The sequence below is a fragment of the Doryrhamphus excisus genome, linkage group LG20, assembly GCF_037039965.1.
Source record: "Doryrhamphus excisus strain RoL-2023G ecotype Guam linkage group LG20, RoL_Dexc_Guam_v1.1, whole genome shotgun sequence".
Taxonomy (NCBI): Eukaryota; Metazoa; Chordata; class Actinopteri; order Syngnathiformes; family Syngnathidae; genus Doryrhamphus; species Doryrhamphus excisus.
In genome coordinates, this window is record NC_136376.1 from 10,302,589 (window position 1) to 10,328,607 (window position 26,019).

At 42.5% G+C, this 26,019-nt stretch overlaps 21 non-coding genes across 21 annotated transcripts; all 21 read right to left on the reverse strand.

The window, feature by feature from the left end:
- Window positions 1–2,263: 2,263 nt before the first annotated feature.
- Window positions 2,264–2,335, reverse strand: trnaq-uug (transfer RNA glutamine (anticodon UUG)). Its single transcript has one exon. It is a non-coding gene; the product is annotated as a tRNA-Gln (tRNA).
- A 543-nt stretch (window positions 2,336–2,878) lies between these two features.
- On the reverse strand, window positions 2,879–2,950 carry trnaq-cug (transfer RNA glutamine (anticodon CUG)). Its single transcript has one exon. It is a non-coding gene; the product is annotated as a tRNA-Gln (tRNA).
- Window positions 2,951–3,566: 616 nt separating this feature from the next.
- Window positions 3,567–3,638, reverse strand: trnaq-cug (transfer RNA glutamine (anticodon CUG)). Its single transcript has one exon. It is a non-coding gene; the product is annotated as a tRNA-Gln (tRNA).
- A 531-nt stretch (window positions 3,639–4,169) lies between these two features.
- On the reverse strand, window positions 4,170–4,241 carry trnaq-uug (transfer RNA glutamine (anticodon UUG)). Its single transcript has one exon. It is a non-coding gene; the product is annotated as a tRNA-Gln (tRNA).
- Window positions 4,242–5,027: 786 nt separating this feature from the next.
- On the reverse strand, window positions 5,028–5,099 carry trnaq-uug (transfer RNA glutamine (anticodon UUG)). The gene has a single exon. It is a non-coding gene; the product is annotated as a tRNA-Gln (tRNA).
- Window positions 5,100–5,441: 342 nt separating this feature from the next.
- trnaq-uug (transfer RNA glutamine (anticodon UUG)) lies at window positions 5,442–5,513 on the reverse strand. Its single transcript has one exon. It is a non-coding gene; the product is annotated as a tRNA-Gln (tRNA).
- Window positions 5,514–6,279: 766 nt separating this feature from the next.
- Window positions 6,280–6,351, reverse strand: trnaq-cug (transfer RNA glutamine (anticodon CUG)). Its single transcript has one exon. It is a non-coding gene; the product is annotated as a tRNA-Gln (tRNA).
- Window positions 6,352–7,553: 1,202 nt separating this feature from the next.
- trnaq-uug (transfer RNA glutamine (anticodon UUG)) lies at window positions 7,554–7,625 on the reverse strand. Its single transcript has one exon. It is a non-coding gene; the product is annotated as a tRNA-Gln (tRNA).
- A 1,202-nt stretch (window positions 7,626–8,827) lies between these two features.
- trnaq-uug (transfer RNA glutamine (anticodon UUG)) lies at window positions 8,828–8,899 on the reverse strand. The gene has a single exon. It is a non-coding gene; the product is annotated as a tRNA-Gln (tRNA).
- A 342-nt stretch (window positions 8,900–9,241) lies between these two features.
- Window positions 9,242–9,313, reverse strand: trnaq-uug (transfer RNA glutamine (anticodon UUG)). Its single transcript has one exon. It is a non-coding gene; the product is annotated as a tRNA-Gln (tRNA).
- Window positions 9,314–12,390: 3,077 nt separating this feature from the next.
- trnaq-cug (transfer RNA glutamine (anticodon CUG)) lies at window positions 12,391–12,462 on the reverse strand. The gene has a single exon. It is a non-coding gene; the product is annotated as a tRNA-Gln (tRNA).
- A 1,254-nt stretch (window positions 12,463–13,716) lies between these two features.
- On the reverse strand, window positions 13,717–13,788 carry trnaq-cug (transfer RNA glutamine (anticodon CUG)). The gene has a single exon. It is a non-coding gene; the product is annotated as a tRNA-Gln (tRNA).
- A 696-nt stretch (window positions 13,789–14,484) lies between these two features.
- On the reverse strand, window positions 14,485–14,556 carry trnaq-uug (transfer RNA glutamine (anticodon UUG)). The gene has a single exon. It is a non-coding gene; the product is annotated as a tRNA-Gln (tRNA).
- A 326-nt stretch (window positions 14,557–14,882) lies between these two features.
- trnaq-cug (transfer RNA glutamine (anticodon CUG)) lies at window positions 14,883–14,954 on the reverse strand. Its single transcript has one exon. It is a non-coding gene; the product is annotated as a tRNA-Gln (tRNA).
- A 1,221-nt stretch (window positions 14,955–16,175) lies between these two features.
- On the reverse strand, window positions 16,176–16,247 carry trnaq-uug (transfer RNA glutamine (anticodon UUG)). Its single transcript has one exon. It is a non-coding gene; the product is annotated as a tRNA-Gln (tRNA).
- Window positions 16,248–17,320: 1,073 nt separating this feature from the next.
- trnaq-cug (transfer RNA glutamine (anticodon CUG)) lies at window positions 17,321–17,392 on the reverse strand. Its single transcript has one exon. It is a non-coding gene; the product is annotated as a tRNA-Gln (tRNA).
- Window positions 17,393–18,757: 1,365 nt separating this feature from the next.
- On the reverse strand, window positions 18,758–18,829 carry trnaq-uug (transfer RNA glutamine (anticodon UUG)). The gene has a single exon. It is a non-coding gene; the product is annotated as a tRNA-Gln (tRNA).
- Window positions 18,830–20,448: 1,619 nt separating this feature from the next.
- trnaq-uug (transfer RNA glutamine (anticodon UUG)) lies at window positions 20,449–20,520 on the reverse strand. Its single transcript has one exon. It is a non-coding gene; the product is annotated as a tRNA-Gln (tRNA).
- Window positions 20,521–21,593: 1,073 nt separating this feature from the next.
- On the reverse strand, window positions 21,594–21,665 carry trnaq-cug (transfer RNA glutamine (anticodon CUG)). The gene has a single exon. It is a non-coding gene; the product is annotated as a tRNA-Gln (tRNA).
- A 1,014-nt stretch (window positions 21,666–22,679) lies between these two features.
- trnaq-uug (transfer RNA glutamine (anticodon UUG)) lies at window positions 22,680–22,751 on the reverse strand. The gene has a single exon. It is a non-coding gene; the product is annotated as a tRNA-Gln (tRNA).
- A 181-nt stretch (window positions 22,752–22,932) lies between these two features.
- trnaq-cug (transfer RNA glutamine (anticodon CUG)) lies at window positions 22,933–23,004 on the reverse strand. The gene has a single exon. It is a non-coding gene; the product is annotated as a tRNA-Gln (tRNA).
- Between the last annotated feature and the right edge of the window lie 3,015 nt (window positions 23,005–26,019).

Consider the following 26,019-nt stretch of genomic DNA (forward strand, 5'->3'; position numbering starts at 1 on the left):
ATCAAAATAAAGGATCCACTGTGTGTGGGAGATCCACACTGAAGCCATATTAGTGCATTTGGAAACACGCCAGAGGCCCATCAGAGCACTGACATCAGACCATGGACCAGTGAGCACCAACAGAACCTCACCACTGCTTCCATTGGAACATTACTGTATGTATAGTACAAGATGACAGCACCCAGCCATAACCTCCATATGCAAGTCGGGATAATGGAGTGCTTCTACGATCTTCACGCGTGGCCAGTCATCCAGACGGTTGATCCCCCTTAGCTCAACTATGAGATAATAATATGCCTTTTAACTCTCTACTAACACTCCTCGGTCACCTCATGAGGGTAAGTGAAACATTTTGAAAGTGTTTAGAGTACATCAAAGTTAAGTGCACTGTAATGCGGCAAAAGTAGATGATTTGAGACTGCTTTATGTCCAAAGTTTACATTGAATGGCAGGTTCTGCTTCTTCACAGAGCAAGGAACCATATTTGGTCAACTTATGTTGGAAGTGGATGCCTCACTATGGCGATCTAGAACCATTAATGAGAAAATCAGCAAAGAAAGGTATGGGTAAGTTATAGTTATATGTATAAAGTGAAAGAAAATGATGTTATACCTCCAGATGCACTCCAAATTATTTATCCTCTAAATAACACATAGTGGCAAAATGTGCAAACTTATAAAGATTCGTCGTTTTTCCAAAAAAAAGTTACTAATTAAATGCAATACCGCATCCAGAATATGCAAATCTGCAACATATTTGATCTTTTCTTTTCATTTTGTTCCATTAGACAGTGTGAGCCATTCATAAACATGATTTCTTAGACTCTGTAACAACAACACTGCCATCTTGTGGCCAGTGTGGGTACTCTTAGGGATGCATTTGAAATAATAATTTATGCAACCATTTTCTATACAGTTGATGTAAGTGTCAGCAAGAGCTAATAGTAGTTGACACATATAGAATACATAAGTGCTTCTCAACTGAAATTAGTTCAGCAGTTATGCACAAATTCATCCATCCATACATTTTCTATGCCGCTTGTCCTGATGCTGGAGGCCGAGGGGTGGGGTGCACACTGGACTGGTTGCCAGCCAGACAAACAACCATTCACACTCACATTCATAGCTATGGACAATTTGGAGTCACCAATGAACCCACCTGCTAACAGGTACTTAGCACCTATAAATATGAAGGTAGTTGAGAGTTGAACTCAGATCCTGGATTCAAAGGGCAGAGTGCTAACCATTACACCATGGAACCTTGCATGTACTTGTTGTGTACATACGTGGTGTTGAGTGCTCAAGAGCATGTAAAAGTGAAAAAGAAAGCTGGCTTCTCCCCAACTGAGAATCAAATGTTCCCCCTAGTACATATATGAATATTGTACCTGCAGCCATACAGATTTATGAACAGACAAATTCGAGCAGGATCAGGGGATAACATACAGGTTCGACCGAGACTGTGTGCTAAATCTAAAAAATCGAAAAAAAAAAAAAGTCAGGAATGCAAACCATTACACCAGGCAACTCTGCTGGCCCCTGTGTTCAACATAGGTGGTGTCATCAAGGGTGCTGATAGTGTTCAATGCCACCAAAAAGTGAGAAAGCAGCCTTGAATATCAAGAGCATCACCAAAGAATCACATGTTCAATATTTGTATTAAATATTGATCCTATATGTCTTCGCCCTGTACAATACCACCTATAGCCAGGTCCAAGCTTCCCCCGACAGTACTTTCGATAGTCGGGTCCTTAAGGATGAAGGTATAAGGACATACATATAATAGGGAGGTTTTAAACTCAGATGACTGAAATCAAAATACAGAGTGCTAACCATTAAATCACGCAAACTTGCAGGTCCTGTCTTGGACGTAGGTGGCATCATAATGGTGTTGAGGGTTCAAAGCCACTCAAAAGCACGAAGCTGGAGTCAAATGTTCCACTTCAGTCAGAAATTAATGTTGCAACACAACAGCACCAATAAGGATAAGTATAAGGTTCCAATGTGATTCAAACTCAGAGCCTTCTATTCAAAGCCCAGAGTGCTAAATATTACAACATGGAACCCTATGGGTGCTTTTTGTAGACATAGATGGTGTCACAATGGTGTTGGGGGTTCAAGGGCACGTAAAAGAAAAAAAAGCAAGCTGGCTTCTCCCCAACTGAGAATCAAATGTTGCCCTTAGTACATAAATGAATATTGTACCTGCAGCCATACAGATTTATGCACAGGCAATGCACCCATCACGATAGGGCATAACAAAAAGGTTCCACCGAGATTTGAACTCGGATCACTGGATTCAAAGTCCAGAGTGCTAACCATTACACCATGGAACCTATACAGTAAACAATACTACCTATATCCAGGTCCTTAAGGATAAAGGTACAAGGCTATAGATACAGTAGGGACGTTCGAAGCTGAGATGATTGGATTCAAAGATTCATCATCGAAACATACAGCCCTCCAGAACTAGGGGTTGATAGGTTATTAGCACCAATCAGGATAAAGGCATAATACAAAGGTTCCACCGAGATTTGAACTCATATTGCTGGATTCAGAGTCCAGAGTGCTAACCATTACACCATGGAACCCTGCAGCTGCATATCTTGGACATAGCTGGTGTCACAGTGGTTTTAAGGATTCAAGCATACAGAAAAGTGGGAAAACAAGGTGGAATCTGCACAGCAAAGAATCAAACACTCCAATAAATAAATCTTGTCCAGTCACTGCAAACATTCAGACCCTGCTCAAATGCAGCAAATGGGACATTTTTTTTTAAATAAATAAAAAAATGTCACAAATGAATATTTTAGCAGCAGCCCTACAGAACTAGGTATAGATAGGTTATTTGCACCAATCAGGATAAAGGCATAATACAAAGGTTCCACCGAGATTTGAACTCGGATCGCTGGATTCAGAGTCCAGTGTGCTAACCATTACACCATGGAACCCTGCAGCTACATATCTCGGACTTAACTGGTGTCACAGCGGCTTGAAGGATTAAAGACTACCGAAAAGTGGGAAAACAAGGTGGAATCTGCACAGCAAAGAATCAAACACTTCATTAAATTGCGGATAAATCTTGTTCAGTGGTAGGCACTGAAAGACGTAGATGGTGTCACAGTGGTGTTGTGGGTTCAAGTCCATGTAAAAGTAAAAAGCAATTTGGCTTGCTTTTTAACTGAGAATCTGGCTTACAACTGACAACAAATGTTTCCCTTAGTACATAAATGAATATTGGACCTGCAGCCATACAGATTTAGGCACAGGCAATACACCCATCACAATAGGTGCATAATCAAAAGGTTCCACCGATTTTTGATCACTGGATTCAAAGTCCAGTGTGCTAACCATTACACCATGGAACCTATACAGTATACTAAGCTACCTATATCCAGGTCCTCAAGGTTGAAGGTATAAGGATATAGATATAGTCGGGACATTCGAAACTGAGATGATTGGATTCAAAGTCCAGAGTGCTAACCAATACATCATGGAAACCAGCAACCCAACAGAACTAGGTATAGATAGGTTATTGGCACCAATCAGGATAAAGGCATAACACAAAGGTTCCACCGAGATTTGAACTCGGATCGCTGGATTCAGAGTCCAGAGTGCTAACCATTACACCATGGAACCCTGCTGCTACTCAACTTGGACATAGCTGGTGTCACAGTGGCTTTAAGGATTCAAGACTACATAAGGGTGGGAAAACAAGGTGGAATTTGCACAGCAAAGAATCAAACACTCCAATAAATAAATCTTGTTCAGTCCCTGCAAACATTCAGACCCTGCTCAAAAGCAGCAAATGGGAATAAAATGTAGCAATAAAATGAGTAAAAAATGTCACAAAAGAATATTTTAGCAGGAGCCCTACAGAACTAGGTATAGATAGGATATTTGCACCAATCAGGATAAAGGCATAATACAAAGGTTCGCTGGAACCAGAGTCCAGAGTGCTAACCATTACACCATGTGGGTACTTTTATAGACGTAGATGGTGTCACAATGGTGTTGGGGGTTCAAGGATATGTAAAAGTGAAAAAGTAAGCTGGCTTCTCCCCAACTGAGAATCAAATGTTGCCCTTAGTCCATAAATGAATATTGTACCTGCAGCCATATAGATTTATGCACAGGCAATGCACCCATCACGATAGGGGCATAACAAAAAGTTTCCACCGAGATTTGAACTCAGATCATTGGATTCAAAGTCCAGAGTGCTAACCATTACACCATGGAACCTATACAGTATACAATACTACCTATATCATAGTCCTCAATGCTGAAGGTATACGGATATAGATATAGTAGGGACGTTCTAAACTGAGATGATTGGATTCAAAGTCCAGAGTGCTAACCAATACACCATGGAACCCTATGCGTCCCCATCTAGGACGTAGCTGGTGTCACAGTGGCTTTATGGATTCAAGAATCCCGAAGGGTGGGAAAACAAGAACGAATCTGCACAGAAAAGAATCAAACACTCCATTAAATTGCAGACAAATCTTGTTCAGTGCTTGCTGAAAGGTAGGCAAACTTTCACTGAGTTCACAAATGAATCTTGGCAGAACTCGGTATTGATAGGTTATTAGCACCAATGAGGATAAAGGCTTAGTACAAAGGTTCCACCGAGATTCGAACTCGGATCGCTGGATTCAGAGTCCAGAGTGCTAACCATTACACCATGGATCCCTGTAGCTACATGGCTGGTGTCACAGTGGCTTTAAGGATTTAAGCATACCGAAAGGTGGGAAAACAAGGTGGAATCTGCACAGCCAAGAATCAAACACTCCATTAAATTGCGGAAAATATTTTCGGTCCCTGCTGAAAGACGTAGATGGTGTCACAGTGGTGTCACAGTTCAAGACCATGTAAAAGTGAAAAGCAATCTGGCTTGCTTTTTAACTGAGAATCTGGCTTACAACTGAGAATCAAATGTTGCCCTTAGTACATAAATGAATATTGTACGTGCAGCCATACAGATTTATGCACAGGCAATGCACCCATCACGATAGGTGCATAATAAATAGGTTCCACCGAGATTTGAACTCGGATCACTGGATTCAAAGTCCAGAGTGCTAACCATTACACCATGGAACCCTGCAACTACACACCTCAGACATAGCTGGTGTCACAGTGGCTTTAAGGATTGAAGCATACCTAAAGGTGGGATAACAAGGTGGAATCTGCACAGCAAAGAATCAAACACTCCAATAAATTGCGGATAAATCTTGTTCAGTGCCTGCTGAAAGACGTAGATGGTGTCACAGTGGGTTCAAGGCCATGTAAAAGTGAAAAGCAATCTGGCTTGCTTTTTAACTGAGAATTTGGCTTACAACTGAGAATCAAATGTTGCCCTTAGTACATAAATGAATATTGTACCTGCAGCCATACAGACTTAGGCACAGACAATGCACCCATCACCATGGGTGCATAATAAAAAGGCTCCACCGAGTTTTGAACTCGGATCACTGGATTCAAAGTCCAGAGTGCTAACCATTACACCATGGAACCTACACAGTACACAATACTACCTACTATCCAGGTCCTTAACAATAAAGGTATACGGATATAGAAATAGAAGGGACGTTCTAAACTGAGATGATTGCATTCAAAGTCCAGAGTGGATTCAGATTCATTCGCTGGATTCAGAGTCCAGAGTGCTAACCATTACACCACGGAACCATGTGGGTACTTTTGTAGACGAAGATGGTGTCAGCACATAAATGAATATTGTACCTGCAGCCATACAGTTTTATGCACAGGCAATGCACCCATCAGGATAGGTGCATAACAAAAAGGATCCTCTGAGATTTGAACTCAGAGTCCAGAGCACTAACCATTACACCATGGAATCTGTAAAGTGCACAATACTACCTACATCCAGGTCCTTAAGGTTGGAGGTATAAGGATATAGATATAGTCAGGATTCAAAGTCCAGAGTGCTAACTAATACATCATGGAAACCTGCAGCCCTACAGAACTTGGTTTCGATAGATTATGAGCACCAATCAGGATAAAGGCATAATACAAAGGTTCCACCGAGATTTGAACTCGGATCGCTGGATTCAGAGTCCAGAGTGCTAACCACTACACCATGGATCCATGTGGGTACCCAACTGAGAATCAAATGTTCCCCTCAGGACATAAATGAATATTGTACCTGCAGCCATACAGATTTATGCACAAGCAATGCACACATCAGGATAGGTGCATAACAAAAAGGATCCTCCGAGATTGATAGGCTATTAGGACCAATCAGGATAAAGGCATAATACAAAGGTTCCACCGAGATTTGAACTCGGATCACTGGATTCAGAGTCCAGAGTGCTAACCATTACACCATGGAACCCTGCAACTACACACCTCGGACATAGCTGGTGTCACAGTGGCTTCACGGATTGAATCATACCTAAAGGTGGGAAAACAAGGGGGAATCTGCACAGCAAAGAATCACACACGCCATTAAATTGCGGATGAATCTTGTTCAGTGGTTGGCACTGAAAGACGTAGATGGTGTCACAGTGGTGTTGTGGGTTCAAGGGCATGTAAAAGTGAAAAGAAAGCTGTATTGCTTTTCAACTGGGAATCTGGCTTACAACTGAGAATCAAATGTTGCCCTTAGTCCACAAATGAATATTGGACCTGCAGCCATACAGATTTCGGCACAGGCAATGTATAATGTAAATGTATAAGGACATAGATATAGTAGGGACGTTCCAAACTGAGATGATTGGATTCAAAGTCCAGAGTGCTAACCAATACATCATGGAAACCTGCAGCCCAACAGAACTCGGTATAGATAGGTTATTAGCACCAATCAGGATAAAAGGTACACCAAGATTTGACCTTGTGTTGCTGGAGTCAGAGTCCAGAGTGCTAACCATTACTCCATGGAACCCTGCCCGTTCCAATCTAGGGCGTAGCTGGTGTCACAGCGTCTTTAGGGATTCAAGAATCCCGAAGGGTGGGAAAACAAGAACGAATCTGCACAGAAAAGAATCAAACACTCCATTAAATTGCAGATAAATCTTGTTCAGTGCTTGCTGAAAGGTAGGCAAACTTTCACTGAGTTCACAAATGAATCTTGACAGAACTCGGTATTGATAGGTTATTAGCACCAATCAGGATAAAGGCTTAGTACAAAGGTTCCACCGAGATTCGAACTCAGATTGCTGGATTCAGAGTCCAGAGTGCTAACCATTACACCATGGATCCCTGCAGCTACATGGCTGGTGTCACAGTGGCTTTAAGGATTTAAGCATACCGAAAGGTGGGAAAACAAGGTGGAATCTGCACAGCCAAGAATCAAACACTCCATTAAATTGCGGAAAATATTTTCGGTCCCTGCTGAAAGACGTAGATGGTGTCACAGTGGTGTCACAGTTCAAGACCATGTAAAAGTGAAAAGCAATCTGGCTTGCTTTTTAACTGAGAATCTGGCTTACAACTGAAAATCAAATGTTGCCCTTAGTACATAAATGAATATTGTACGTGCAGCCATACAGATTTATGCACAGGCAATGCACCCATCACGATAGGTGCATAATAAAAAGGTTCCACCGAGATTTGAACTCGGATCACTGGATTCAAAGTCCAGAGTGCTAACCATTACACCATGGAACCCTGCAACTACACACCTCGGACATAGCTGGTGTCACAGTGGCTTCACGGATTGAATCATACCTAAAGGTGGGAAAACAAGGGGGAATCTGCACAGCAAAGAATCACACACGCCATTAAATTGCGGATGAATCTTGTTCAGTGGTTGGCACTGAAAGACGTAGATGGTGTCACAGTGGTGTTGTGGGTTCAAGGGCATGTAAAAGTGAAAAGAAAGCTGTATTGCTTTTCAACTGGGAATCTGGCTTACAACTGAGAATCAAATGTTGCCCTTAGTCCACAAATGAATATTGGACCTGCAGCCATACAGATTTCGGCACAGGCAATGTATAATGTAAATGTATAAGGACATAGATATAGTAGGGACGTTCCAAACTGAGATGATTGGATTCAAAGTCCAGAGTGCTAACCAATACATCATGGAAACCTGCAGCCCAACAGAACTCGGTATAGATAGGTTATTAGCACCAATCAGGATAAAGGGTACACCAAGATTTGACCTTGTGTTGCTGGAGTCAGAGTCCAGAGTGCTAACCATTACTCCATGGAACCCTGCCCGTTCCAATCTAGGGCGTAGCTGGTGTCACAGCGTCTTTAGGGATTCAAGAATCCCGAAGGGTGGGAAAACAAGAACGAATCTGCACAGAAAAGAATCAAACACTCCATTAAATTGCAGATAAATCTTGTTCAGTGCTTGCTGAAAGGTAGGCAAACTTTCACTGAGTTCACAAATGAATCTTGACAGAACTCGGTATAGATTGGTTATTAGCACCAATCAGGATAAAGGCTTAGTACAAAGGTTCCACCGAGATTCGAACTCAGATTGCTGGATTCAGAGTCCAGAGTGCTAACCATTACACCATGGATCCCTGCAGCTACATGGCTGGTGTCACAGTGGCTTTAAGGATTTAAGCATACCGAAAGGTGGGAAAACAAGGTGGAATCTGCACAGCCAAGAATCAAACACTCCATTAAATTGCGGAAAATATTTTCGGTCCCTGCTGAAAGACGTAGATGGTGTCACAGTGGTGTCACAGTTCAAGACCATGTAAAAGTGAAAAGCAATCTGGCTTGCTTTTTAACTGAGAATCTGGCTTACAACTGAGAATCAAATGTTGCCCTTAGTACATAAATGAATATTGTACGTGCAGCCATACAGATTTATGCACAGGCAATGCACCCATCACGATAGGTGCATAATAAAAAGGTTCCACCGAGATTTGAACTCGGATCACTGGATTCAAAGTCCAGAGTGCTAACCATTACACCATGGAACCCTGCAACTACACACCTCAGACATAGCTGGTGTCACAGTGGCTTTAAGGATTGAAGCATACCTAAAGGTGGGATAACAAGGTGGAATCTGCACAGCAAAGAATCAAACACTCCAATAAATTGCGGATAAATCTTGTTCAGTGCCTGCTGAAAGACGTAGATGGTGTCACAGTGGGTTCAAGGCCATGTAAAAGTGAAAAGCAATCTGGCTTGCTTTTTAACTGAGAATTTGGCTTACAACTGAGAATCAAATGTTGCCCTTAGTACATAAATTAATATTGTACCTGCAGCCATACAGACTTAGGCACAGACAATGCACCCATCACCATGGGTGCATAATAAAAAGGCTCCACCGAGATTTGAACTCGGATCACTGGATTCAAAGTCCAGAGTGCTAACCATTACACCATGGAACCTACACAGTACACAACACTACCTATATCCAGGTCCTTAACAATAAAGGTATACGGATATAGAAATAGAAGGGACGTTCTAAACTGAGATGATTGCATTCAAAGTCCAGAGGGGATTCAGATTCATTCGCTGGATTCAGAGTCCAGAGTGCTAACCATTACACCATGGAATCTAAAAAGTGTACAATACTACCTACAGTGAAGAAAATAAGTATTTGAACACCCTGCTATTTTGCTATTTCTCCCACTTAGAAATCATGGAGGGGTCTGAAATTTTCATCGTAGGTGCATGTCCACTGTGAGAGAGATAAACTAAAAAGAAAAATCCAGAAATCACAATGCATGATTTTTTAACAATTTATTTGTGTGATACAGCTGCAAATAAGTATTTGAACACCTGAGAAAATGAATGTTAATATTTGGTACAGTAGCCTTTGTTTGCTATTACAGAGGTCAAACGTTTCCTGTAGTTTTTCACCAGGTTTGCACACACTGCAGGAGGGATCTTGGCCCACTCCTCCACACAGATCTTCTCTAGATCAGTCAGGTTTCTGGGCTGTCGCTGAGAAACACGGAGTTTGAGCTCCCTCCAAAGATTTTCGATTGGGTTCAGGTCTGGAGACTGGCTGGGCCATGCTAGAACCTTGATATGCTTCTTACGGAGCCACTCCTTGGTTTTCCTGGCTGTGTGCTTCGGGTCGTTGTCGTGTTGGAAGACCCAGCCACGACCCATCTTCAATGCTCTGACAGAGGGAAGGAGGTTGTTCCCCAAAATCTCACAATACACGGCCCCAGTCATCCTCTCTTTAATGCAGTGCACTCGTCCTGTCCCATGTGCAGAAAAACACCCCCAAAGCATGATGCTACCACCCCCATGCTTCACAGTAGGGATGGTGTTCTTCGGATTGTACTCTTCATTCTTCTTCCTCCAAACACGCTTATTGGAATTATGACCAAAAAGTTCTATTTTGGTCTCATCTGACCATAAAACTTTCTCCCATGACTCCTCTGTATCATCCAAATGGTCATATGCAAACTTAAGACGGGCCTTGACATGTGCTGGTTTAAGCAGGGGAACCTTTCGTGCCATGCATGATTTCACATCATGACGTCTTAGTGTATTACCTACAGTAACCTTGGAAACGGTGGTCCCAGCTCTTTTCAGGTCATTGACCAAGTCCTGTCGTGTAGTTCTGGGCTGATTCCTCACCTTTCTTAGAATCATTGAGACCCCACGAGGTGATATCTTGCATGGGGCTCCACTCCGATTGAGATTGACCGTCATGTTTAGCTTCTTCCATTTTCTAATGATAGCTCCAACAGTGGACCTTTTTTCACCAAGCTGCTTGGTAATTGCTCCGTAGCCCTTTCCAGCCTTGTGGAGGTGTACAATTTTGTCTCTGGTGTCTTTGGACAGCTCTTTGGTCTTCGCCATGTTACAAGTTAAAGTCTTACTGATTGTATGGGGTGGACAGGTGTCTTTATGCAGCTAACGACCTCAAACAGGTGCATCTGATTCAGGATGATACATGGAGTGCAGGTGGACTTCTAATGGGCAGACTAACAGGTCTTTCAGGGTCAGAATTCTAGATGATACACAGGTGTTCAAATACTTATTTGCAGCTGTATCACACAAATAAATTGTTAAAAAATCATGCATTGTGATTTCTGGATTTTTCTTTTTAGTTTATCTCTCTCACAGTGGACATGCACCTACGATGAAAATTTCAGACCCCTCCATGATTTCTAAGTGGGAGAAATAGCAAAATAGCAGGGTGTTCAAATACTTATTTTCTTCACTGTACATCCAGGTCCTTAAGGTTGGAGGTATAAGGATATAGATATAGTCAGGATTCAAAGTCCAGAGTGCTAACTAATACATCATGGAAACCTGCAGCCCTACAGAACTTGGTTTCGATAGATTATGAGCACCAATCAGGATAAAGGCATAATACAAAGGTTCCACCGAGATTTGAACTCGGATGGCTGGATTCAGAGTCCAGAGTGCTAACCACTACACCATGGATCCATGTGGGTACCCAACTGAGAATCAAATGTTCCCCTCAGGACATAAATGAATATTGTACCTGCAGCCATACAGATTTATGCACAGGCAATGCACACATCAGGATAGGTGCATAACAAAAAGGATCCTCCGAGATTGATAGGTTATTAGCACCAGTCAGGATAAAGGCATAATACAAAGGTTCCACCGAGATTTGAACTCAGATCGCTGGATTCAGAGTCCAGAGTGCTAACCATTACACCATGGAACCCTGCAACGACACACCTCGGACATAGCTGGTGTCACAGTGGCTTCACAGATTGAATCATACCTAAAGGTGGGAAAACAAGGGGGAATCTGCACAGCAAAGAATGAAACACGCCATTAAATTGCGGATGAATCTTGTTCAGTGGTTGGCACTGAAAGACGTAGATGGTGTCACAGTGGTGTTGTGGGTTCAAGGGCATGTAAAAGTGAAAAGAAAGCTGTATTGCTTTTCAACTGGGAATCTGGCTTACAACTGAGAATCAAATGTTGCCCTTAGTCCACAAATGAATATTGGACCTGCAGCCATACAGATTTCGGCACAGGCAATGTATAATGTAAATGTATAAGGACATAGATATAGTAGGGACGTTCCAAACTGAGATGATTGGATTCAAAGTCCAGAGTGCTAACCAATACATCATGGAAACCTGCAGCCCTACAGAACTCGGTATAGATAGGTTATTAGCACCAATCAGGATAAAGGGTACACCAAGATTTGACCTTGTGTTGCTGGAGTCAGAGTTCAGAGTGCTAACCATTACTCCATGGAACCCTGCCCGTTCCCATCTAGGGCGTAGCTGGTGTCACAGCGTCTTTAGGGATTCAAGAATACCCAAGGGTGGGAAAACAAGGACGAATCTGCACAGCAAAGAATCAAACACTCCATTAAATTGCAGATATATCTTGTTCAGTGCCTGCTGAAAGGTAGCTAGCCAGAATCAAATTTTCACTGAGTTCAAAAATGAATCTTGACAGAACTAGGTATTGATAGGTTATGAGGACTGATCAGGATAAAGGCATAATTCAAAGGTTCCACCGAGATTTGAACTCGGATCGCTGGATTCAGAGTCCAGAGTGCTAACCATTACACCATGGAACCCCACGGCTACATGTCTTGTATGTAGCTGGTGTCACAGTGGCTTTAAGAATTGCATACCAAAAGGTGGGAAAACTACCTATATCCAGGTCCTTAATAATAAAGGTATAAGGATATAGATATAGTAGGGACGTTCTAAAGTGAGATGATTGGATTCAAAGTCCAGAGTGCTAACCAATACATCATGGAAACCTGCAGCCTTCCAGAAATTGGTATAGATAGGTTTTTAGCACCAATCAGGATAAAGGCATAATAAAATGTGCACACCACTAATTGAACTCGGGTCGCTGGAGTCAGATTCCAGAGTGCTAACCATTACACCATGGAACCCCTCAGCTGCCTTTCTTGTATGTAGCTGGTGTCACAGTGGCTTTATGGATTCAAGAATCCCGAAGGGTGGGAAAACAAGAACGAATCTGCACAGCAAAGAATCAAACACTCCATTAAATTGCAGATAAATCTTGTTCAGTGCCTGCTGAACGGTAGCAAGCCGGAATCAAACTTTCACTGAGTTCACAAATGAATTTTGACAGAAGTCGGTATTGATAGGTTATTAGCACCAATCAGGATGAAGACATAATACAAAGGTTCCAACGAGATTCGAACTCGGATCGCTGGATTCAGAGTCCAGAGTGCTAACCATTACACCATGGAACCCCACGGCTACATGTCTTGTATGTACTAGCTGGTGTCACAGTGGCTTTAAGAATTGCATACCAAAAGGTGGGAAAACTACCTATATCCAGGTCCTTAATAATAAAGGTATAAGGACATAGATATAGTAGGGACGTTCTAAACTGAGATGATTGGATTTAAAGTCCAGAGTGCTAACCAATACGTCATGGAAACCTGCAGCTATCCAGAACTTAGTATAGATGGATTATTAGCACCAATCAGGATAAAGGCACAATACAAAGGTTCCACCGAGATTTGAACTCAGATCGCTGGATTCAGAGTCCAGAGCACTAACCATTACACCATGGAACCATGCTGGTACTTCTGTAGACGTAGATGGTGTCACAATGGTGTTGGGGGTTCAAGGGCATGTAAAAGTGAAAAAGCAAGCTGGCTTCTCTCCAACTGAGAATCAAATGTTCCCCTCAGGACATAAATGAATATTGTACCTGCAGCCATACAGATTTATGCACAGGCAATGCACCCATCACGATAGGTGCATAACAAAAAGGATCCTCCGAGATTGATTGAGATTGCGATAGATAGGTTATTAGCACCAATCAGGATAAAGGCATAACACAAAGGTTCCACCGAGATTTGAACTCAGATCACTGGATTCAGAGTCCAGAGTGCTAACCATTACACCATGGAACCCTGCAGGTTCCCATCTAGGACATAGCTGGTGTCACAGTGGCTTTAAGGATTCAAGACTACATAAGGGTGGGAAAACAAGGTGGAATCTGCGCAGCAAAGAATCAAACACTCCAATAATTAAATCTTGTCCAGTCCCTGCAAACATTCCGACCTTGCTGAAAAGCAGAAAATGGGAATAAAATGTTGCAATAAAATAAATAAAAAAATGTCACAAAGGAATACTTTAGCAGCAGCCCTACAGAACTAGGTATAGATAGGTTATTTGCACCAATCAGGATAAAGGCATAATACAAAGGTTCCACCGAGATTTGAACTCAGATCGCTGGATTCAGAGTCCAGTGTGCTAACCATTACACCATGGAACCCCTCAGCTGCCTTTCTTGTATGCAGCTTGTGTCACAGTGTCTTTAAGGATTGAAGCATACCTAAAGGTGGGAAAACAAGGTGGAATCTGCACAGCAAAGAATCAAACACGCCATTAAATTGTGGATAAATCTTGTTCAGTGCCTGCTGAAAGACGCAGATGGTGTCACAGTGGTGTTGTGGGTTCAATGCCATGTAAAAGTGAAAAGTAATCTCGCTTGCTTTTCAACTGAGAATCAAATGTTGCCCTTAGTACATAAATGAATATTGTACCTGCAGCCATACAGATTTCGGCACCGGCAATACACCCATCACAATAGGTGCATAATAAAAAGGTTCCACCGAGATTTGAACTCGGATCACTTGATTCAAAGTCCAGAGTGCTAACCATTACACCATGGAACCTATACAGTACACAATGCTACCTATATCCTGGTCCTAAAAGTTGAAGGTATAAGGCCATAGATATAGTCGGGACGTTCTAAACTAAGATGATTGGATTCAAAGTCCAGGGTGCTAACCAATACATCATGGAAACCTAAATCTTACAGAACTTGGTATCGATAGGTTATTAGCACCAATCAGGACAAAGGCATAAAAGAAAGGTTCCAGACTGTGCTCAAAAGCAGCAAATGGGAATAAAATGTTGCAATAAAATAAATAAAAAAATGTCACGAATGAATATTTTAGCAGCATATCAAATAGGTATTGATAGGTTATTTGCACCGATCAGGTTCCACCGAGATTTGAACTCAGATCACTGGATTCAGAGTCCAGAGTGCTAACCATTACACCATGGAACCCTGCAGGTACACGTCTTGGACGTGGCTGGTGTCACAGTGGCTTTAAGGATTCAAGACTACATCAGGATGGAAAAACAAGGTGCAATCTGCACAGCAAAGAATCAAACACACCATTAAAATCTATTTTATTTATCTCTTTTATCAACAAACCAAACACTCCATTAAATTGCGGAATAAATCTTGTTCCGTGCCTGCTGAAAAGAAGCAAGCCGAAATCAAATGTTCACTCCGTTCACAAATAAATCTTCACAGAACGAGGTATAGATAGGTTATTAGCATCGATCAGGATAAAGGCATAATACAAAGGTTCCACCGAGATCACCACTCAGATCGCTGGATTCAGAGTCCAGAGTGCTAACCATTACACCATGGAACCCTGCAGCTACACATGTTGGACACTGCTGGTGTCACAGTGGCTTTCAGGATTCAAGAATACCGAAGGGTGGGAAAATAAGGGCTCAAGAATACCTCACAGTGGGAAAACACTCCAATAAATTGCAAATAAATCTTGCTCAGTCCCTGCAAACATTCAGAGCCTGCTCAAAACCAGAAAAAGGGAATCAAATGTTCCACTTTGGTCACAAATCATTATTGTTGCTGCAGCCCTACAGAACGAGGTATCGATAGGTTATTTGCACCAATCAGGATGAAGGCATAATACAAAAGCTCCACCGAGATTTGAACTCGGATCGCTGGATTCAGAGTCCAGAGTACTAACCATTACACCATGGAACCGTGCAGCTACATGCCGGAATCAAATGTTCCACTTCGTTCACAAATGAATCTTATACTTGCAGACAGAACTAGGTATAGATTACATTACACCATTACACCATGGAACCCTGCAGGTTCTAGGTATAAATAAGTTATTAGCACCAATCAGGTTAAAGGCAAATATACATAATAATAACCATAACACGTTATAATAACCATTACACCATGGAACTATGAAACCCTGCACCTACACACCTCGGACATCGCTGGTGTCACAGTGGCTTTACGGATTGAATCATACCTAAAGGTGGGAAAACAAAGTGGAATCTGCACAGCAAAGAATCAAACACGCCATGAAATTGCGGATAAATCTTGTTCAGTGGTTGGCACTGAAAGACGTAGATGGTGTCACAGTGGTGCTGTGGGTTCAAGTCCATGTAAAAGTGAAAAGAAAGCTGTATTGCCTTTCAACAGATAATCTGGCTTCACGATAGGTGCATAATAAAAAGGTTCCACCGAGATTTGAACTCGGATCACTGGATTCAAAGTCCAGCGTGCTAACCATTACACCATGGAACCTATACAGTATACAATACTACCTATATCCTGGTCCTCAAGGTTGAAGGTATAAGGATATAGATATAGTAGGGACGTTCTAAACTGAGATGATTGGATTCAAAGTCCAGAGTACTAACCAATACATCATGGAAACCCGCAGCCCAACAGAACTTGGTATAGATAGGTTATTAGCACCAATCAGGATAAAGGCACAACTCGGATCGCTGGATTCAGAGTCCAGAGTGCTAACCATTCCACCATGGAACCATGTGGGTACTTACGTAGATGGTGTCACAATGATGTTGGGGGTTCAAGGGCATGTAAAAGTGAAAAAGCAAGTTGGCTTCTCCCCAACTGAGAATCAAATGTTCCCCTCAGGACATAAATGATGGTTTGAACTCAGATAGCCGGATTCAGAGTCCAGGGTGTTAACCATTACGCCATGGAAGCCTGCAGCTACACATGTTGGGCGTTGCTGGTGTCATTGTGGCTTTAAGGACTCAAGAAACCTCACAGTGGGACAACAACGTGAAATCTGCACAGCAAAGAACAAACATTCATTCATTTTCTACTGCTTTTCCTCACGAGGGTCACGCTGGAGCCTATCCCAGCTGTCTTCGGGCGTGAGGCGGGGTACACCCTGGACTGGTCGCCAGCCAACCACAGGGCAAATATAGACAAACAACCATTCACACTCACATTCATACCTATGGACAAGTTGGAGTCACCAATTAACCTAGCATGTTTTTGGAATGTGGGAGGAAACCGGAGTACCCGGAGAAAACCCACGCATGCACGGGGAGAACATGCAAACTCCACACAGAGATGCCCGAGGGTGGAATTGAACCCTAGTCTCCTAGCTGCGAGGTCTGCGTGCTAATCACTAGACCGCCGTGCCGCCCGCAAAACACAAACACTCCAATAAATTGCGAATAAATCTTGCTCAGTCCCTGCAAACATTCAGAGCCTTCTCAAAAGCAGCAAAAGGGAATCAAATGTTCCATTTTGGTCACAAATGACTATTGTTGCTGCAGCCCTACAGAACTAGGTATCGATAGGTGATTAGCACCAATCAGGATAAAGGCATAATACAAAGGTTCCACCGAGATTTGAACTCGGATCGCTGGATTCAGAGTCCAGAGTGCTAACCATTACACCATGGAACCCCACAGCTACATGTCTCGTATGTAGCTGATGTCACAGCGGCTTTAAGAATTGCATACCAAAAGGTGGGAAAACAACCTATATCCAGGTCCTTAATAATAAAGGTATAAGGACATAGATATAGTAGGGACGTTCTAAACTGAGATGATTGGATTTAAAGTCCAGAGTGCTAACCAATACGTCATGGAAACCTGCAGCTATCCAGAACTTAGTATAGATGGATTATTAGCACCAATCAGGATAAAGGCACAATACAAAGGTTCCACCGAGATTTGAACTCAGATCGCTGGATTCAGAGTCCAGAGCACTAACCATTACACCATGGAACCATGCTGGTACTTCTGTAGACGTAGATGGTGTCACAATGGTGTTGGGGGTTCAAGGGCATGTAAAAGTGAAAAAGCAAGCTGGCTTCTCTCCAACTGAGAATCAAATGTTCCCCTCAGGACATAAATGAATATTGTACCTGCAGCCATACAGATTTATGCACAGGCAATGCACCCATCACGATAGGTGCATAACAAAAAGGATCCTCCGAGATTGATTGAGATTGCGATAGATAGGTTATTAGCACCAATCAGGATAAAGGCATAACACAAAGGTTCCACCGAGATTTGAACTCAGATCACTGGATTCAGAGTCCAGAGTGCTAACCATTACACCATGGAACCCTGCAGGTTCCCATCTAGGACATAGCTGGTGTCACAGTGGCTTTAAGGATTCAAGACTACATAAGGGTGGGAAAACAAGGTGGAATCTGCGCAGCAAAGAATCAAACACTCCAATAATTAAATCTTGTCCAGTCCCTGCAAACATTCCGACCTTGCTGAAAAGCAGAAAATGGGAATAAAATGTTGCAATAAAATAAATAAAAAAATGTCACAAAGGAATACTTTAGCAGCAGCCCTACAGAACTAGGTATAGATAGGTTATTTGCACCAATCAGGATAAAGGCATAATACAAAGGTTCCACCGAGATTTGAACTCAGATCGCTGGATTCAGAGTCCAGTGTGCTAACCATTACACCATGGAACCCCTCAGCTGCCTTTCTTGTATGAAGCTTGTGTCACAGTGTCTTTAAGGATTGAAGCATACCTAAAGGTGGGAAAACAAGGTGGAATCTGCACAGCAAAGAATCAAACACGCCATTAAATTGTGGATAAATCTTGTTCAGTGCCTGCTGAAAGACGCAGATGGTGTCACAGTGGTGTTGTGGGTTCAATGCCATGTAAAAGTGAAAAGTAATCTCGCTTGCTTTTCAACTGAGAATCAAATGTTGCCCTTAGTACATAAATGAATATTGTACCTGCAGCCATACAGATTTCGGCACCGGCAATACACCCATCACAATAGGTGCATAATAAAAAGGTTCCACCGAGATTTGAACTCGGATCACTTGATTCAAAGTCCAGAGTGCTAACCATTACACCATGGAACCTATACAGTACACAATGCTACCTATATCCTGGTCCTAAAAGTTGAAGGTATAAGGCCATAGATATAGTCGGGACGTTCTAAACTAAGATGATTGGATTCAAAGTCCAGGGTGCTAACCAATACATCATGGAAACCTAAATCTTACAGAACTTGGTATCGATAGGTTATTAGCACCAATCAGGACAAAGGCATAAAAGAAAGGTTCCAGACTGTGCTCAAAAGCAGCAAATGGGAATAAAATGTTGCAATAAAATAAATAAAAAAATGTCACGAATGAATATTTTAGCAGCATATCAAATAGGTATTGATAGGTTATTTGCACCGATCAGGTTCCACCGAGATTTGAACTCAGATCACTGGATTCAGAGTCCAGAGTGCTAACCATTACACCATGGAACCCTGCAGGTACACGTCTTGGACGTGGCTGGTGTCACAGTGGCTTTAAGGATTCAAGACTACATCAGGATGGAAAAACAAGGTGCAATCTGCACAGCAAAGAATCAAACACACCATTAAAATCTATTTTATTTATCTCTTTTATCAACAAACCAAACACTCCATTAAATTGCGGAATAAATCTTGTTCCGTGCCTGCTGAAAAGAAGCAAGCCGAAATCAAATGTTCACTCCGTTCACAAATAAATCTTCACAGAACGAGGTATAGATAGGTTATTAGCATCGATCAGGATAAAGGCATAATACAAAGGTTCCACCGAGATCACCACTCAGATCGCTGGATTCAGAGTCCAGAGTGCTAACCATTACACCATGGAACCCTGCAGCTACACATGTTGGACACTGCTGGTGTCACAGTGGCTTTCAGGATTCAAGAATACCGAAGGGTGGGAAAATAAGGGCTCAAGAATACCTCACAGTGGGAAAACACTCCAATAAATTGCAAATAAATCTTGCTCAGTCCCTGCAAACATTCAGAGCCTGCTCAAAACCAGAAAAAGGGAATCAAATGTTCCACTTTGGTCACAAATCATTATTGTTGCTGCAGCCCTACAGAACGAGGTATCGATAGGTTATTTGCACCAATCAGGATGAAGGCATAATACAAAAGCTCCACCGAGATTTGAACTCGGATCGCTGGATTCAGAGTCCAGAGTACTAACCATTACACCATGGAACCGTGCAGCTACATGCCGGAATCAAATGTTCCACTTCGTTCACAAATGAATCTTATACTTGCAGACAGAACTAGGTATAGATTACATTACACCATTACACCATGGAACCCTGCAGGTTCTAGGTATAAATAAGTTATTAGCACCAATCAGGTTAAAGGCAAATATACATAATAATAACCATAACACGTTATAATAACCATTACACCATGGAACTATGAAACCCTGCACCTACACACCTCGGACATCGCTGGTGTCACAGTGGCTTTACGGATTGAATCATACCTAAAGGTGGGAAAACAAAGTGGAATCTGCACAGCAAAGAATCAAACACGCCATGAAATTGCGGATAAATCTTGTTCAGTGGTTGGCACTGAAAGACGTAGATGGTGTCACAGTGGTGCTGTGGGTTCAAGTCCATGTAAAAGTGAAAAGAAAGCTGTATTGCCTTTCAACAGATAATCTGGCTTCACGATAGGTGCATAATAAAAAGGTTCCACCGAGATTTGAACTCGGATCACTGGATTCAAAGTCCAGCGTGCTAACCATTACACCATGGAACCTATACAGTATACAATACTACCTATATCCTGGTCCTCAAGGTTGAAGGTATAAGGATATAGATATAGTAGGGACGTTCTAAACTGAGATGATTGGATTCAAAGTCCAGAGTACTAACCAATACATCATGGAAACCCGCAGCCCAACAGAACTTGGTATAGATAGGTTATTAGCACCAATCAGGATAAAGGCACAACTCGGATCGCTGGATTCAGAGTCCAGAGTGCTAACCATTCCACCATGGAACCATGTGGGTACTTACGTAGATGGTGTCACAATGATGTTGGGGGTTCAAGGGCATGTAAAAGTGAAAAAGCAAGTTGGCTTCTCCCCAACTGAGAATCAAATGTTCCCCTCAGGACATAAATGATGGTTTGAACTCAGATAGCCGGATTCAGAGTCCAGGGTGTTAACCATTACGCCATGGAAGCCTGCAGCTACACATGTTGGGCGTTGCTGGTGTCATTGTGGCTTTAAGGACTCAAGAAACCTCACAGTGGGACAACAACGTGAAATCTGCACAGCAAAGAACAAACATTCATTCATTTTCTACTGCTTTTCCTCACGAGGGTCACGCTGGAGCCTATCCCAGCTGTCTTCGGGCGTGAGGCGGGGTACACCCTGGACTGGTCGCCAGCCAACCACAGGGCAAATATAGACAAACAACCATTCACACTCACATTCATACCTATGGACAAGTTGGAGTCACCAATTAACCTAGCATGTTTTTGGAATGTGGGAGGAAACCGGAGTACCCGGAGAAAACCCACGCATGCACGGGGAGAACATGCAAACTCCACACAGAGATGCCCGAGGGTGGAATTGAACCCTAGTCTCCTAGCTGCGAGGTCTGCGTGCTAATCACTAGACCGCCGTGCCGCCCGCAAAACACAAACACTCCAATAAATTGCGAATAAATCTTGCTCAGTCCCTGCAAACATTCAGAGCCTTCTCAAAAGCAGCAAAAGGGAATCAAATGTTCCATTTTGGTCACAAATGACTATTGTTGCTGCAGCCCTACAGAACTAGGTATCGATAGGTGATTAGCACCAATCAGGATAAAGGCATAATACAAAGGTTCCACCGAGATTTGAACTCGGATCGCTGGATTCAGAGTCCAGAGTGCTAACCATTACACCATGGAACCCCACAGCTACATGTCTCGTATGTAGCTGATGTCACAGCGGCTTTAAGAATTGCATACCAAAAGGTGGGAAAACAACCTATATCCAGGTCCTTAATAATAAAGGTATAAGGATATAGTATAGATATAGATATAGATATCGATATAGTAGGGACGTTCTAAACTGAGATGATTGGATTCAAAGTCCAGAGTGCTAACCAATACATCATGGAAAGCCGCAGCCCTACAGAACTAGGTATAGATAGGTTATAAGCACCAATCTGGATGAAGGCATAATACAAAGGTTCCACCGAGATTTGAACTCAGATCGCTGGATTCAGAGTCCAGAGTGCTAACCATTACATTGGGTACTTTTGTAGACGTAGATGGTGTCACAATGGTGTTGGGGGTTCAAGGGCATGGAAAAGTGAAAAAGCAAGCTGGCTTCTCCCCAACTGAGAATCAAATGTTCCCTTCAGAACATAAATGAATATTGTACCTGCAGCCATAAAGACTTATGCACAGGCAATGCACCCATCATGATAGGTGCATAACAAAAAGGATCCTTGATTGATAGGTTATTAGCACCAATCAGGATAAAGGCATAATAAAAAGGTTCCACCGAGATTTGAACTCAGATCGCTGGATTCAGAGTCCAGTGTGCTAACCATTACACCATGGAACCCCTCAGCTGCCTTTCTTGTATGTAGCTGGTGTCACAGTGGCTTTAAGGATTGCAGCATACCTAAAGGTAGGAAAGCAAGGTGGAATCTGCACAGCAAAGAATCAAACACGCCATTAAATTGCGGATAAATCTTGTTCAGTGGTAGGCACTGAAAGACGTAGATGGTGTCACAGTGGTGTTGTGGGTTCAAGTCCATGTAAAAGTGAAAAGAAAGCTGTATTGCTTTTCAACTGATAATCTGGCTCACAACTGAGAATCAAAGGTTTCCCTTAGTACATAAATGAATATTGTACCTGCAGCCATACAGATTTAGGCACAGGCAATGCACCCATCACGATAGGTGCATAATAAAAAGGTTCCACCGAGATTTGAACTCGGATCACTGGATTCAAAGTCCAGAGTGCTAACCATTACACCATGGAACCTATACAGTAAACTATGCTACCTATATCCAGATCATTACGGTTGAAGGTATAAGGATATAGATATAGTAGGGACGTTCTAAACTGACATGATTGGATTCAAAGTCCAGAGTGCAAAAAAAACATCATGGAAACCTGCAGCCCAACAGAACTTGGTACCAATCAGGATAAAGGCATAATGCAAAGGTTCCACCGAGATTTGAACTCGGATCGCTGGATTCAGAGTCCAGAGTGCTAACCATTACACCATGGAACCATCTGGGGCACTCACGTAGACGTAGATGGTGTCACAATGGTGTTGGGGGTTCAAGAGCATGTAAAAGTGAAAGAGCAAGTTGGCTTCTCCCCAACTGAGAATCAAATGTTCCCCTCAGGACATAAATGAATATTGTACCTGCAGCCATACAGATTTATGCGCAGGCAATGCACCCATCACAATAGGTGCATAACAATAAAGATCCTCCAAGATTGATAGGTTATTAGCAGCAATCAGGATAAAGGCATAGTTCAAAGGCTTCACCGAGATCTGAACTCAGATCGCTGGATTCAGAGTCCAGAGCGCGAACCATTCAAGACGACATCAGGGTGGGAAAACAAGGTGGCATCTGCACAGCAAAGAATCAAACACAACATTAAAATCTCTTTTATTTATCTCTTTTATCAACAAAGGTTCCACCAAGATTTGAACTCGGATCGCCGGATTCAGAGTGGTGTTGTGGGTTCAAGTCCATGTAAAAGTGAAAAGAAAGCTGTATTGCTTTTCAACTGAGAATCTGGCTTACAACTGAGAATCAAATGTTGCCCTCAGGACATAAATGAATATTGTACCTGCAGCCATACAGATTTATGCACAGGCAATGCACCCATCACGATAGGTGCATCATAAAAAGGTTCCACCGAGATTTAAATTCGGATCACTGTCCAGCGTGCTAACCATTACACCATGGAACCTATACAGCTTACTGTACTACCTACGTATATCCAGGTCCTCAAGTATAAATGTATAAGGACAGAGAAAAAGTCGGGACATTCTAAACTGAGTTGATTGGATTCAAAGTCCAGAGTGCTAACCAATACATCATGGAAACCTGCAGCCCTACAGAACTAGGTATAGATAGGTTATTAGCACCGATCAGAATAAAGGTATAATACAAAGGTTCCACCGAGATTTGAACTCAAATCGCTGGATTCAGAGTCCAGAGTGCTAACCATTACACCATGGAACCGTGCAGCTGCATACCGGAATCAAATGTTCCACTTCGTTCACAAATGAATCTTATAATAGCAGAAAGAACTAGGTATAGATTACATTGCACCATGACACCATTGAACCCTGCAGCTACTCAACTTGGACATAGCTGGAGTCACAGTGGCTTTAAGGATTCAAGACGACATAAGGGTGGGAAAACAAGATGGAATCTGCACAGCAAAGAATCAAACACTCCAATAAAATCTCTTTTATTAATCTCTTTTATCAACAAAGGTTCCACCGAGATTTGCAGAGAACCAAACACTCCATTAAATTGCGGATAAATCTTGTTCCATGCCTGCTGAAAAGAAGCAAGCTGGAATCAAATGTTCACTTCGTTCACAAGTAAGTCTTCACAGAACTAGGTATTGATGGGTTATTAGCACCGATCAGGATAAAGGCATAATACAAAGGATCTACCGAGATTTGAACTGGATTCAGAGTCCAGAGCACTAACCACTACACCATGGAATCTAACTAACCACTACACCATGGAATCTATAAAGTGGACAATACTACCTACATCCAGGTCCTTAAGGTTGAAGGTATAAGGATATAGATATAGTCAGGATTCAAAGTCCAGAGTGCTAACTAATACATCATGGAACCCCACGGCTACATGTCTTGTATGTAGCTGGTGTCACAGTGGCTTTAAGAATTGCATACCAAAAGGTGGGACAACAACCTATATCCAGGTCCTTAATAATAAAGGTATAAGGATAACACACCATTAAAATCTATTTTATTTATCTCTTTTATCAACAAAGGTTCCACCGAGATTTGCAGAGAACCAAACACTCCATTAAATTGCGGAATAAATCTTGTTCCGTGCCTACTGAAAAGAAGCAAGCCGAAATCAAATGTTCACTTCGTTCACAAATAAATCTTCACAGAACTAGGTATAGATAAGTTATTAGCATCGATCAGGATAAAGGCATAATACAAAGGTTCTACCGAGATTTGAACTCAGATTGCTGGATTCAGAGTCCAGAGTGCTAACCATTACACCATGGAACCCTGCAGCTACACATGTCGGACACTGCTGGTGTCACAGTGGCTTTCAGGAGTCAAGAATACCAAAGGGTGGGAAAATAAGGGCTCAAGAATACCTCACAGTGGGAAAACACTCCAATAAATTGCAAATAAATCTTGCTCAGTCCCTGCAAACATTCAGAGCCTGCTCAAAACCAGAAAAAGGGAATCAAGTGTTCCACTTTGGTCACAAATGACTATTGTTGCTGCAGCCCTACAGAACTAGGTATCGATAGGTTATTTGCACCAATCAGAATAAAGGCATAATACAAAGGTTCCACCGAGATTTGAACTCGGATCGCTGGATTCAGAGTCCAGAGTGCTAAAAATTCCACCATGGAACCATGTGGGTAGAGTTGCAGACGTAGATGGTGTCACAATGATGTTGGGGGTTCAAGGGCATGTGAAAAGTGAAAAAGCAAGTTGGCTTCTCCCCAACTGAGAATCAAATGTTCCCCTCAGGACATAAATGATGGTTTGAACTCAGATAGCCGGATTCAGAGTCCAGGATGCTAACCATTACGCCATGGAAGCCTGCAGCTACACATGTTGGACGTTGCTGGTGTTATCGTGGCTTTAAGAACTAAAGAAACCTCACAGTGGGACAACAACGTGAAATCTGCACAGCAAAGAACAAACATTCATTCATTTTCTACTGCTTTTCCTCACGAGGGTCGCGGGGGTGTTGGAGCCTATCCCAGCTGTCTTCGGGCGTGAGGCGGGGTACACCCTGGACTGGTCGCCAGCCAACCACAGGGCAAATATAGACAAACAACCATTCACACTCACATTCATACCTATGGACAATTTGGAGTCACCAATTAACCTAGCATGTTTTTGGAATGTGGGAGGAAACCAGAGTACCCGGAGAAACCCCACGCATGCACTGGGAGAACATGCAAACTCCACACAGAGATGCCCGAGGGTGGAATTGAACCCTAGTCTCCTAGCTGTGAGGTCTGCGCGCTAACCACTAGACCGGCGTGCCGC